The sequence below is a fragment of the Nannospalax galili genome, unplaced genomic scaffold (assembly GCF_000622305.1).
Source record: "Nannospalax galili isolate Female #2095 unplaced genomic scaffold, S.galili_v1.0 scaffold270, whole genome shotgun sequence".
In the NCBI taxonomy this organism is placed as follows: Eukaryota; Metazoa; Chordata; class Mammalia; order Rodentia; family Spalacidae; genus Nannospalax; species Nannospalax galili.
In genome coordinates, this window is record NW_008330152.1 from 2,313,166 (window position 1) to 2,322,571 (window position 9,406).

The 9,406-nt window shown below is 44.1% G+C and overlaps 1 long non-coding RNA gene across 3 annotated transcripts in view; it reads left to right on the forward strand.

Annotated features, from left to right (window-relative positions):
- Positions 1–7,925, forward strand: part of LOC115072062 — a 12,564-nt gene extending 4,639 nt beyond the window's left edge. Inside the window, exons 1-2 of one of the 3 annotated variants that reach the window (XR_003851120.1) lie at positions 3,103–3,404; positions 7,677–7,925. This is a non-coding gene — a long non-coding RNA (uncharacterized LOC115072062). Of the gene's footprint in view, positions 1–3,102; positions 3,405–7,676 lie in introns of those variants that run through there. The other 2 variants (XR_003851121.1, XR_003851122.1) reach the window with 2 other exon arrangements.
- The last annotated feature ends 1,481 nt before the right edge of the window (positions 7,926–9,406 follow it).

Sequence of the window (9,406 nt, forward strand, 5' to 3'; positions counted from 1 at the left end):
GCTAGAAAGTCCTAAAATGGGACAACTAACTACCCCTCTGAGTCTGACCTTAGATCACTGGAAAGAAGTCAAGAGCCGAGCCCACAACCAATTAATAGAAATCAAGAAGAATCGATGGATAACCTTTTGTTCCTCCGAGTGGCCCATGTTTAATGTCGGTTGGCCTCGGGATGGGACTTTTGATTCTGATGTTATTTTGCAGGTTAAAGCTAAGATCTTCTCTCCTGGATCAATGGGACCTCCAAATGTAAGAGTGAGACCACTGAGGACAAGTCAGCCTTCGAGTTGCAACAGCAAGAGGTTTATTTAGTACACAGGTACCTGTGGGCACAAAGTCTCCTCAGAGGACTTGCGCGCCTACAGGCTGGGGTTTGGCACTTTTATAGAGCAGAAGCAGGGTACAGAAGCAGAAGTGCGGTTATTGGTTAATTCAAAAACACACAGAGTAATTTCAAAAGCACACAGAAATATGGGGTAAGGGTCGGGGCTAAGGGGAAGTGGGATTGCTAAATGGGAGGTGACCTCAGGGACACAGAGGTTTTTCTCCTGATTTCCTGGTATCGAGCCCTGGGGATTGCCAGATGCAGATGGCTTGACCACTACGTCCTGTTTTTCTGATAAGCTAGTTTCTCAATGCTTGACTTCTTGTCAGGCATTCCTATCAGGTGGCCTCATGGCGCCTAGGTTTTTTCAGAAGCTTTTACAATTTTATTAGAATCTTAAAGAAAAATCCTCAGAGCAGGCGAGCTGGTAATCTTGGCAGCTGCCTGAGGAGGTGAATAGTGGGAAGAAGGAAAGAAAGCCATGAAAGCCATGCAAGTTAGAGCCTGAATAGAGGTCAGACACGTGGCTGACTTTCAGCCACATGGCTGGGAGAAGGAAGCTTTAGGGAAAAAGTGAAGAAGAAAAGGAGAAATTACGTTTTCCTGAAGAGTTCGGGAAAGCGGACAGACTTACGAAGACCTACATGGCTGTGGCTGATCTGGAAGTTCTGCTGGCCAGGCAGAAATATTCGCTACTTAATTAACACACCAGGTATCCTGCCCATCTATTTAGCATAACGTGCCTTCCTGGGAGTGGTTCTGTCACCAGGTAATTGACCAGTGAGACTGGAAAAATAGATCCTCTAACAGATAGACTACACATTTTTATAGTCTGGACCAGTTAATTTATGGGGCTTATTGATACTCTATCACTAGGAAGGCAGGTTCACCTTAAGTTATGCTAAATAGGTGGGCGGAATACCCAGTGTGTTAATGAGATAGTGAAGTTTTCCTACCTGGAGTCCTGCCTCCCAGTACAGTGCTTCTAGACCCAGCCACAGACAGGTAAATGTCTGTAAGTCTGCCTGACTTTCTGAATTCTTCAGAAACGTGTAATGTCTCCTTTTCTTCTTCATATCCTTTTTCTAAACACGCTTTCTTTAAGGCTTGGGGCGCCCTTAGCATCTTCTATTTCTACACTTTTTCTCTAAAGCTTCCTCTCCCAGCCACGTGTCTGCCAGTCAGCCACGTGTCTGACCTCCACGCAGGCTCTAAATCTTCATGACTTCATAGCTTTCTTTCCTTCTCCCTCCATTCTCCTCCTCAGGGAAGCTGCCAAGATTACCAGCTCACCTGCCCTGAGGATTTTTCTTTAAAATTCTAATAAAATTGTCCTAAAGCTTCCGTTTGGGTCCATTCCTAAATTCTTTTATGAATGAGACCAAGAACCCTTTAGGGGACACTCTTTCTCCCCATTTCAAAAGCACAAAGTTCCAGCAGCACACAAGAACCTGGCTCAGGCTGATGAAAGGTATGGAAGGGTTATTGCATGCCAGATTCCATGGTGTCCACAGAGATGAATAATTGAATGTAAGAGTGAAGTGCATCCCAAGTCAGGCGTGGTGGTGCATGCCTTTGATCCTAGTACTTGGGAGGCAGAGGCAGGTGAATCTCTGTGAGTTCAAGGCCAGCCTGGTCTACATAGTGCGTCCCAGGTCAGCTGGGGCTACAGGGAGACCCTGTCCTAAAAAGACAAAAACAAACAAACAAATAAACAAACAAAAAAGAGTGAAGTACATACCAAGTGTTAGGTTTGGGGAAAGACCAGGACCACTAGAGACCACTCTGAGGTGAGAGAAGAAGAAATTTATTGGGATGTATGAGCTGCTGGACTGCTCCTATAGGAGAAAGGGAGAAAGGGAGCAGTGTCTTCTTGTCACAGCAGGCTGGATTTTATAGGATTTTTCTTTTGTGGGTAAGGGGAGGTGAGACTAGCAGGAAGGTGAGTCAGTAGTAGGTGCCTTAATGGGTAGGATTTCAGTTAGGTGTTTTTCAGTTGGCTGTGAGGGAAAATTGCTGTTATGATCAGGGTGCATTGTTAAAACAAAAGGTCAGGTGGTTACTGAGAAACTAGCATGGTTTAGTTTCTGTTTCTCAGAATGCTGCCCACCAGGTTGTAATTGCCATGTTGCTGGTCAATACCGGCTCCATCTTGGGGCCCAGTTTGGCCTAACACCATCTCTCCAGCCCCAAGAATTTTATTTTTAAAGAAGAGGGTTGGGGCTGCCAAGTGTGGTGGTTCATGCCTTTAATCCCAGCACTGGGGAGGCAGAGGCAGGTGGATTTCTGTGAGTTCAAGGCCAGCCTGGTCTACATAGTGAGCTCCATTCCAGCGGGGGCTACAGGGAGACCCTTTCTCAAAAAAACCAAAAAAAAAAAAAAAAGCTGCACATGGGCCAGGACTTAGTGGGTAAAATGCTCCTGGAGCAAGTCTAGATCCCTGCTGGAACTCATGTAAAAACCATATGTGGTGATGCTTTTCTGTAATCCCAGTGAGTTGGGAATATAAACAGGAGAATTCCCCCAAAAGCTCAAGCAATAGCTAGCTTTTATCAGAAATTCTGGGGAGCCCCACTTGTGATAGAGGAGCAAAAAGCCCCATAAGATTAATTGGTCAAGGGACTGGAGAGATGGCTCAGCAATTAAGAGCACTGACTGCTCTTGCAGAGGATCTGGGTTCGATAACCAGCACCCACATAGCAGCTAACAACAGTCCATAACTCCAGTTCCAGGGGATCCAACGCCCTCTCCTGACCTCCACAGGCATTGTACAACACAGATGCACTTACACACATGCAGGCAATACAGTCATGTACACAATATTAAAATAATAAAATTTACAAAAAAAGATTAACTAGTCAAGACTGAAATTTCTAGTCATCTGTTAGAAGATCCACCTTTCCAGTTTCATTGGTCAATCATCTGGTCATAGGACCACCCTTAGGAAGGTGGGGTCACTTTATATTATGCTAAATAGATGGGCAGAATACCTAGTGTGTTAACGAAATAGTGAACTTTTCCTCCCTAGAATCCTGCCTGTAGCGAAGTGCTTCTGGACTGGCCACAGACATGTAGCTCTCTGTAAGTCTGCCTACTTTTCTTCAGAAAACTGTAATCTCTCCCCTTTTCTTCACATCCCTTTTCTAAATATACTTTTTTTTTAAGCACTTTGGCCTCTCCTAGCATCTTGTATTTCTTTACTTTTTCTCTAAAGTTTCCTTCTGCCAGCCAGGGGGCTGCCAGCCAGCCACGTGTCTGACCTCCATGTGTTTTGGGAACTTCTGGAAATCAAGAAACCAACCACTGGTCCAGGTGAAAGAGAGAGAGTTTATTCACACCAGCACGCTGACACTTGGACCACTCTGTAATAGCACCAACTCCCCAGTTCCAGTTTTTAGGGAAATTTTAGTCTTGCATATGTGTATATGCAAGAGTTTAAGCAAGCAAGTACTGTATACGTGGTAATTAAGCACGTGGTTACTCATGGTTACAAAAGATCACTAGACAAATGATCACAAGAATGTAGCAGTTTGGCAAACAAAGATTTCAAAAGTCAGGTAAAAAAAAAACAGAAGAGGGTGAAGGGAGATCCTATTTACCTTCCTCATTCTTTTCTTACTTCTTCCTGTCTTATCCTGGCCCTCCCAGGGTCCAAAGTTTTTAGCAACCATCTTATTATTGATGAGTTGCCATCACACAGGCAGGTTCTAAACCTGCATGGCCTCACTTTTTCCCTTCTCCCCTCTATTTTCCTCCTCAAGGCAGCTGCCAAGATTACCAGCTCACCTGCCCTGAGGATTTTTCTTTAAAATCCTAATAAAATTGCCTTAAAGCTTCCATTTGGGTCCATTCTTAAATTCTTTTATGAATGAGACTAAGAATGCTCTAGGGAATGCTCTTTCTCTGCATCACTTGGGTGCCACTTGTTACTGGGAAAATTGGGGTCCTCCCTTGGAGTTCTTAGTCTTGTTAATAAAAAGATTTTCAGAATGAACCCAGAAGGAAGTTCAAGGACAATTTTTTTCAAGTTTAAGAGAAAAGCCACAGAGCAGGCAAACTGGAAATCTTGACAACTGTCAGAAGGAAGATGGAGAGGAAGAAGGGAGCAAACCTGCACTGGACAGCTGCAGTTGTCAACTTGACACACCTGGAAAGAGGGAACTTCAATTGGGGCATTTCTTCTATTGGATTGGCCTTGTGGGCATGTCTGTGAAATATTTTCTTGATTGTTAAGTGATGTGGGAGGGCTCAGCCCACTGGGGGTGGTACCACCCCAGGCAGGTGGTACAGGCCAGAGGAGCAAGCCAGTAAGCAGCATTCGTCCATGGCCTCTGCTTCAGTTCCTGCCTCCAGATTCCTCTCCTGACTAGGTGATGACCTGGGAAATGTAAGATAAAATAAACCCTTTTCTCCCTAGTGGGGAGTGTTTTGATTACAGCAATAGAAAGTAACTAGGACAAAGCCTTACCTTTGAGTTAAGCCAGTATGTCCAGCAGTGGAGATTAGGCACAAGGCAGATAAAGTATTAGAGAGAGAATGCCCAGGCTCAGGCCAGTATTGCAAAGAAAGACAGAAAAGAAAAAAAAGGCAAAGTTATACTTTCCCGAATCAGGACTAGCAGACCTAACAGAGTTTTGTGGGGGGTTCCTTAAGGACTGCACTAAGGGTGGCCTTTCTGGGAAGGAAAAGTATCTTATCTGATTAAAGGGCTAATTGTTCCTCCTCTCTCTTTAGCATGGCTTAAGGTGAACCAGCCTTCCTGAGGGGTGGTGCCTTTAGCCTGGTGATTCACTGTCCCAACTGGGTTAACTCTTAAGGGAGGAGACAATGGCATGGCTCCACCTGGATGTAGATTCCATTTTCTTGACTAAGAGCTTTCCCTTAACTAGCTTCCAATGTTACTGTAACAGCCCACAGTACAAGTGGGAAAGTCAGGACTGACACCTGAGATTGTCCTCTGACCTCCACACACATGCTGTGGCACAGGAGCACCCTCACACACAAATATGTACACACATCATACACATACACAATAAATTTTTGTTTTGTTCTGTTTGAGGCAGTGTCTCACTATGTAGCCACAGATGGCCTGGAATTCTCTATGTAGATCATCCCAGACTGGCTTCCATCTCAAAGTGACCCGCCTGCCTCTGACTCCAGAGTGCGGGGCTAAAGGCAAGTGCTACCAATAAATATGTTTTAAAACGCTGGGTGTGGCTGTGCAGTGCTTTCCAGAGCTGTGGAAGGAGGAAACAAGAGGGACTTGCGGAATGTGCTAGCCCTAGGTTCAGCAAGAGACCCTGTGTCAAGGAGATAAGCTGGAGGGTGACAGAGCAGAACACCTGATGTCATCCTCTGTATTATACACACACACACACACACACACACACACACACACACACACCACGTACATAAAAAAGAAAGAGTGTGTGAGGGGGTGCATGTCTTTAATCCCAGCACTTGGAAGTCAGAAGCAGGCATATCTTTGGGTGTTTGGCACCAGCCTGGTCTACATAGGGAGTCCCAAGCCACCAGCCAGGGCTGCACAACAAGACCCTGCCCACCCACCCCCTGCAATCCCCCAAAAGATTTCCCAGCATTACTTGGACCTGTGTGCATGAGCCTATGCGTGCACTTAGGTATATTTTTAAGTCTATATGATTTGATCCTTTGTTTAGGCTCTTATATCCACTGCAGTCAAAATGCACCCCAACACTCCCTGCTGTGGCCCTTTTGTAAACACACTTCACTCCCACCGCTTTCCATTAAACCACTAATTCAGTCTACATTTCTAAAATTTTACAATTTCGAAGATATTATACAAATGGGTTCATATGAAATTTATGAGTTTGGCTTTTTTTTCATTCAGTGTAACTCTCTAGAGGTTTATCCATGTTGTATGCATACTAGTATTATTATTATTATTAGTCTTTTTGAGACAGGGTCTCCCTGTAACCCCAGCTGGCCTGGAACTTACTATGTAGACCAGACTGGCCTTAATCTCACAGAGATCTGCTTGCCTCTGCCTCCTGAGTGCTGGGATTGAAGGCCTGCACCACCACTCCCGGCACCAGTAATATTATTAATTAAAACAGCCAGTGTAGTGGCTGAGGATATAGTTCAGGTCATAGAGTACTTGTCTAGCATTTGCAAAGTCCTAGGTTTGATCCCCAGCACTGCATAAACAAGGCATAGTCGTGTACACTTGTTATCCTAGCACTTGGGAGGTAAAGGCAGGAGAAGCAGAAGTTCTAGACAATCCTCGGTTGCATAGGAAGTTTGAAGCCAGCCCAAGGCTACACGAGACCCTGTCCCCAAACAAATAACCAAAAAACGGTGAATAAAAGTAATTTCTTCCTCTTGTTAAGTGGTAATAGAAAACAATGGTACAGAATGTGTGACTGGCTAACCATTCATCTGAGGAAGAGTTTGGTTGATTCTAGTTTTAGCTTATTATGAATAGGTGCTGTGAACATTCTGTATAGGTTTTGTGTGGACAGGAGTCTTTTCCTAGGATAAATATTAGGAGTTCAATCGCTGAATTGTATGTTTAATTTTTAAATTTAGATCTACTTATGTATTTATTCATTTTTGGTGCTGAAGTTTAGTTAAACCCAGGGACTCCTGTGCATAGTAAGCCTGTATTCTACCACTAATGGGAATAGGAGAGAGAACTTGGCTAGGCAGTTTAGGGTAAAAATATCCCAAAGAAAAGTGACCAGTTTCTTTTTTTTTCTTTTTTATTTTTTTTATGTGTATGAGTGTATTGCCTGCATGTATGCGAGTGCACCTGTCAGAAGAGGGCTTTGGATTCCCCTGGAACTGGAGTTAAGGACGGTTCATAGCCACCATGTAGATGCTGGGAATTGAACTTGGGTCCTCTGCAAGAGCAGTCAGAACTCTTAATCGCTAAGCCATCTCTCCAGCCCTCCCCCTTTTTAAAAAATATTTGATTTATTATTTTTATTTTATGTGTATGTGTGTATTGCCTGCATGTAGGTAAGTGCACCCATGTCGTACAATGCCCTCAGAGGTCAGAAGAAGCTGTTGGATCCCCTGGAACTGGAGTTACGGACAGTTGTTAGCTGTCATGTGGGTGCTGGGATTCAAACCCGAGTCTTCTGCAAGAACAACCAGCGTTCTTAACCGCTGAGCCATCTCGCCAGCCCGTGACTAGTTTCTTGACTAAAAGCCAGAAATGTCCTTGGGCCTGCCAGTAGACTTGACCTTGCTTGAGGCCAGACATGCCAGAAATGTCTAACCAAAACACATCTGGGTTCTGCCATGGCCAAAGAGTCTGGGGATGCTAAAAAAAAATGGGGTCTGTTTTTCCCTTATTTCTTTTCCCTAAAGCAGTACCCCATTCCTGGAAACCACACTGAGGATGTGACCAAAACCTGGAGGGACCCAGACAACTGGAATGGGAACTGGACTGAACAGCTCATCTTCCCCTGCCCTCTTCCATCCACCAAAGCCTTTTTAATTCCACGGCAGTGAGGTTTAATGGTACCCCGACTCCCAGGGACCCCTCCTTCTCTATAGGAGCTCTGTCTTCATTCTTTCTTCTAAGCTCCTGATAATAAAATACTCCTTCCTACAACTTACCCTTGATGGTCATTGAATTTCATTCTTCAAATTCTCAACAAGAACCCAAAAGCCTCTGGTGGACACTGAGTTTCCAGGACCCTACCTTATTGAGCTAAGGACAATGGAGCAGAGAAAGGCTCCATTGCCCTCAAAGACCCCAATACTCCCATATCACCACTGAGCCATATCCTAAGATTGTATATTTGATTTTTTTCTTTATTTTTATTTTATGAGTATTATGCCTGTATGTAGGTTAAGTGCACCCATGTTGTGCAGTGCCCATCCAATGTGTAAGTGACCTAGTTTCTTTGCATTCTCACTAGCATTTGGTGCTGTCACTATTTTAAATTTATAGCCATGCAGGAATTTATTAGTCATCTCCTTAGAATTCAGCAGCATGGCCATGGTGAAGTCATGGCAGAATGGTTACTCTTTTTTCTATTTAATTTATTATTTAAAAAAAAATACTTTATTATTTTTATTTTATGTGTAAGCATGTAATTAATTGCCTGTATGTAGGTAAGTGCACCCATGTCGTACAACGCTTGCGGAGGACAGAAGAGACTGTTGGATCCCCTGGAACTGGAGCTATGGACAGTTGTTAGCTGCCATGTAGGTTCTGGGAATCGAACCTGGGTCCTCTGCAAGAGCATCCAGTGCTCTTCACTGCTGAGTCATATCTCCAGCCCCTGGTTACTCCACTTGTAGCTATGCATCTCCTCAGCTCCTTTTTGCCAGCATCAATATTGCCTTTTACAGTCTTCCAGCCTTCATTCTGTTCTTGCATTCTGTTCTGTTCATTGTTTTCTTAAGACATTTTATTTTATTTTATGGGTTTGTACATGTGTTTATGTGCATGTGCACAAGTGTACACCTTCATGTGGAGGTCAGAGTCTGGTGTTGTCAATTGCTCTTGTGATGGCTAGTTGTAATTATCAACTTGCTGCAATCTAGAATCACCTGGGAAGAGAGTCTCAGTGACAGATTGTCTTGATCAGGTTCGCCTTGGGCATGTCTGTGGGGAATTGTCTTGGTTACATTAATTGAAGTCAGAAGACCTAGCCCACTGTGGGTGGTTCCATTCTCTGGATTTGGTTCCTGGGCTATATAAAATGGAGATGGTGAGCTGAATAGTAGGCATGCATTCATTCATTCTGTCCCTTTTCTTTTTTTTTGGGGGGGGTGTCTTTTAAAGACAGGATCTCTCAGTAGCCCCAGCTGGCCTAGAATTCACCATGCAGAACAGGCTGGCCTTGAACTCTTGAGTTCTGAGATTAAAGGCATGCACCACCACGCTTGGCTTCTGTTCTTAAGATTTAAAAAAGATAATTATGTATATGCGTGTGTGTCTGTGTGTCGGTATATGCACATGAGTGCAGGTCTGGTAGAGGCCAGAAAGTGTTGGATGCCCTGCAGCTGGAGTTATAGGTAGCTGTGAGCCTACTGATGTGGGTGCTGGGAACTGAATTCTGGCCCTCTTTTTTTTTAATATTTAA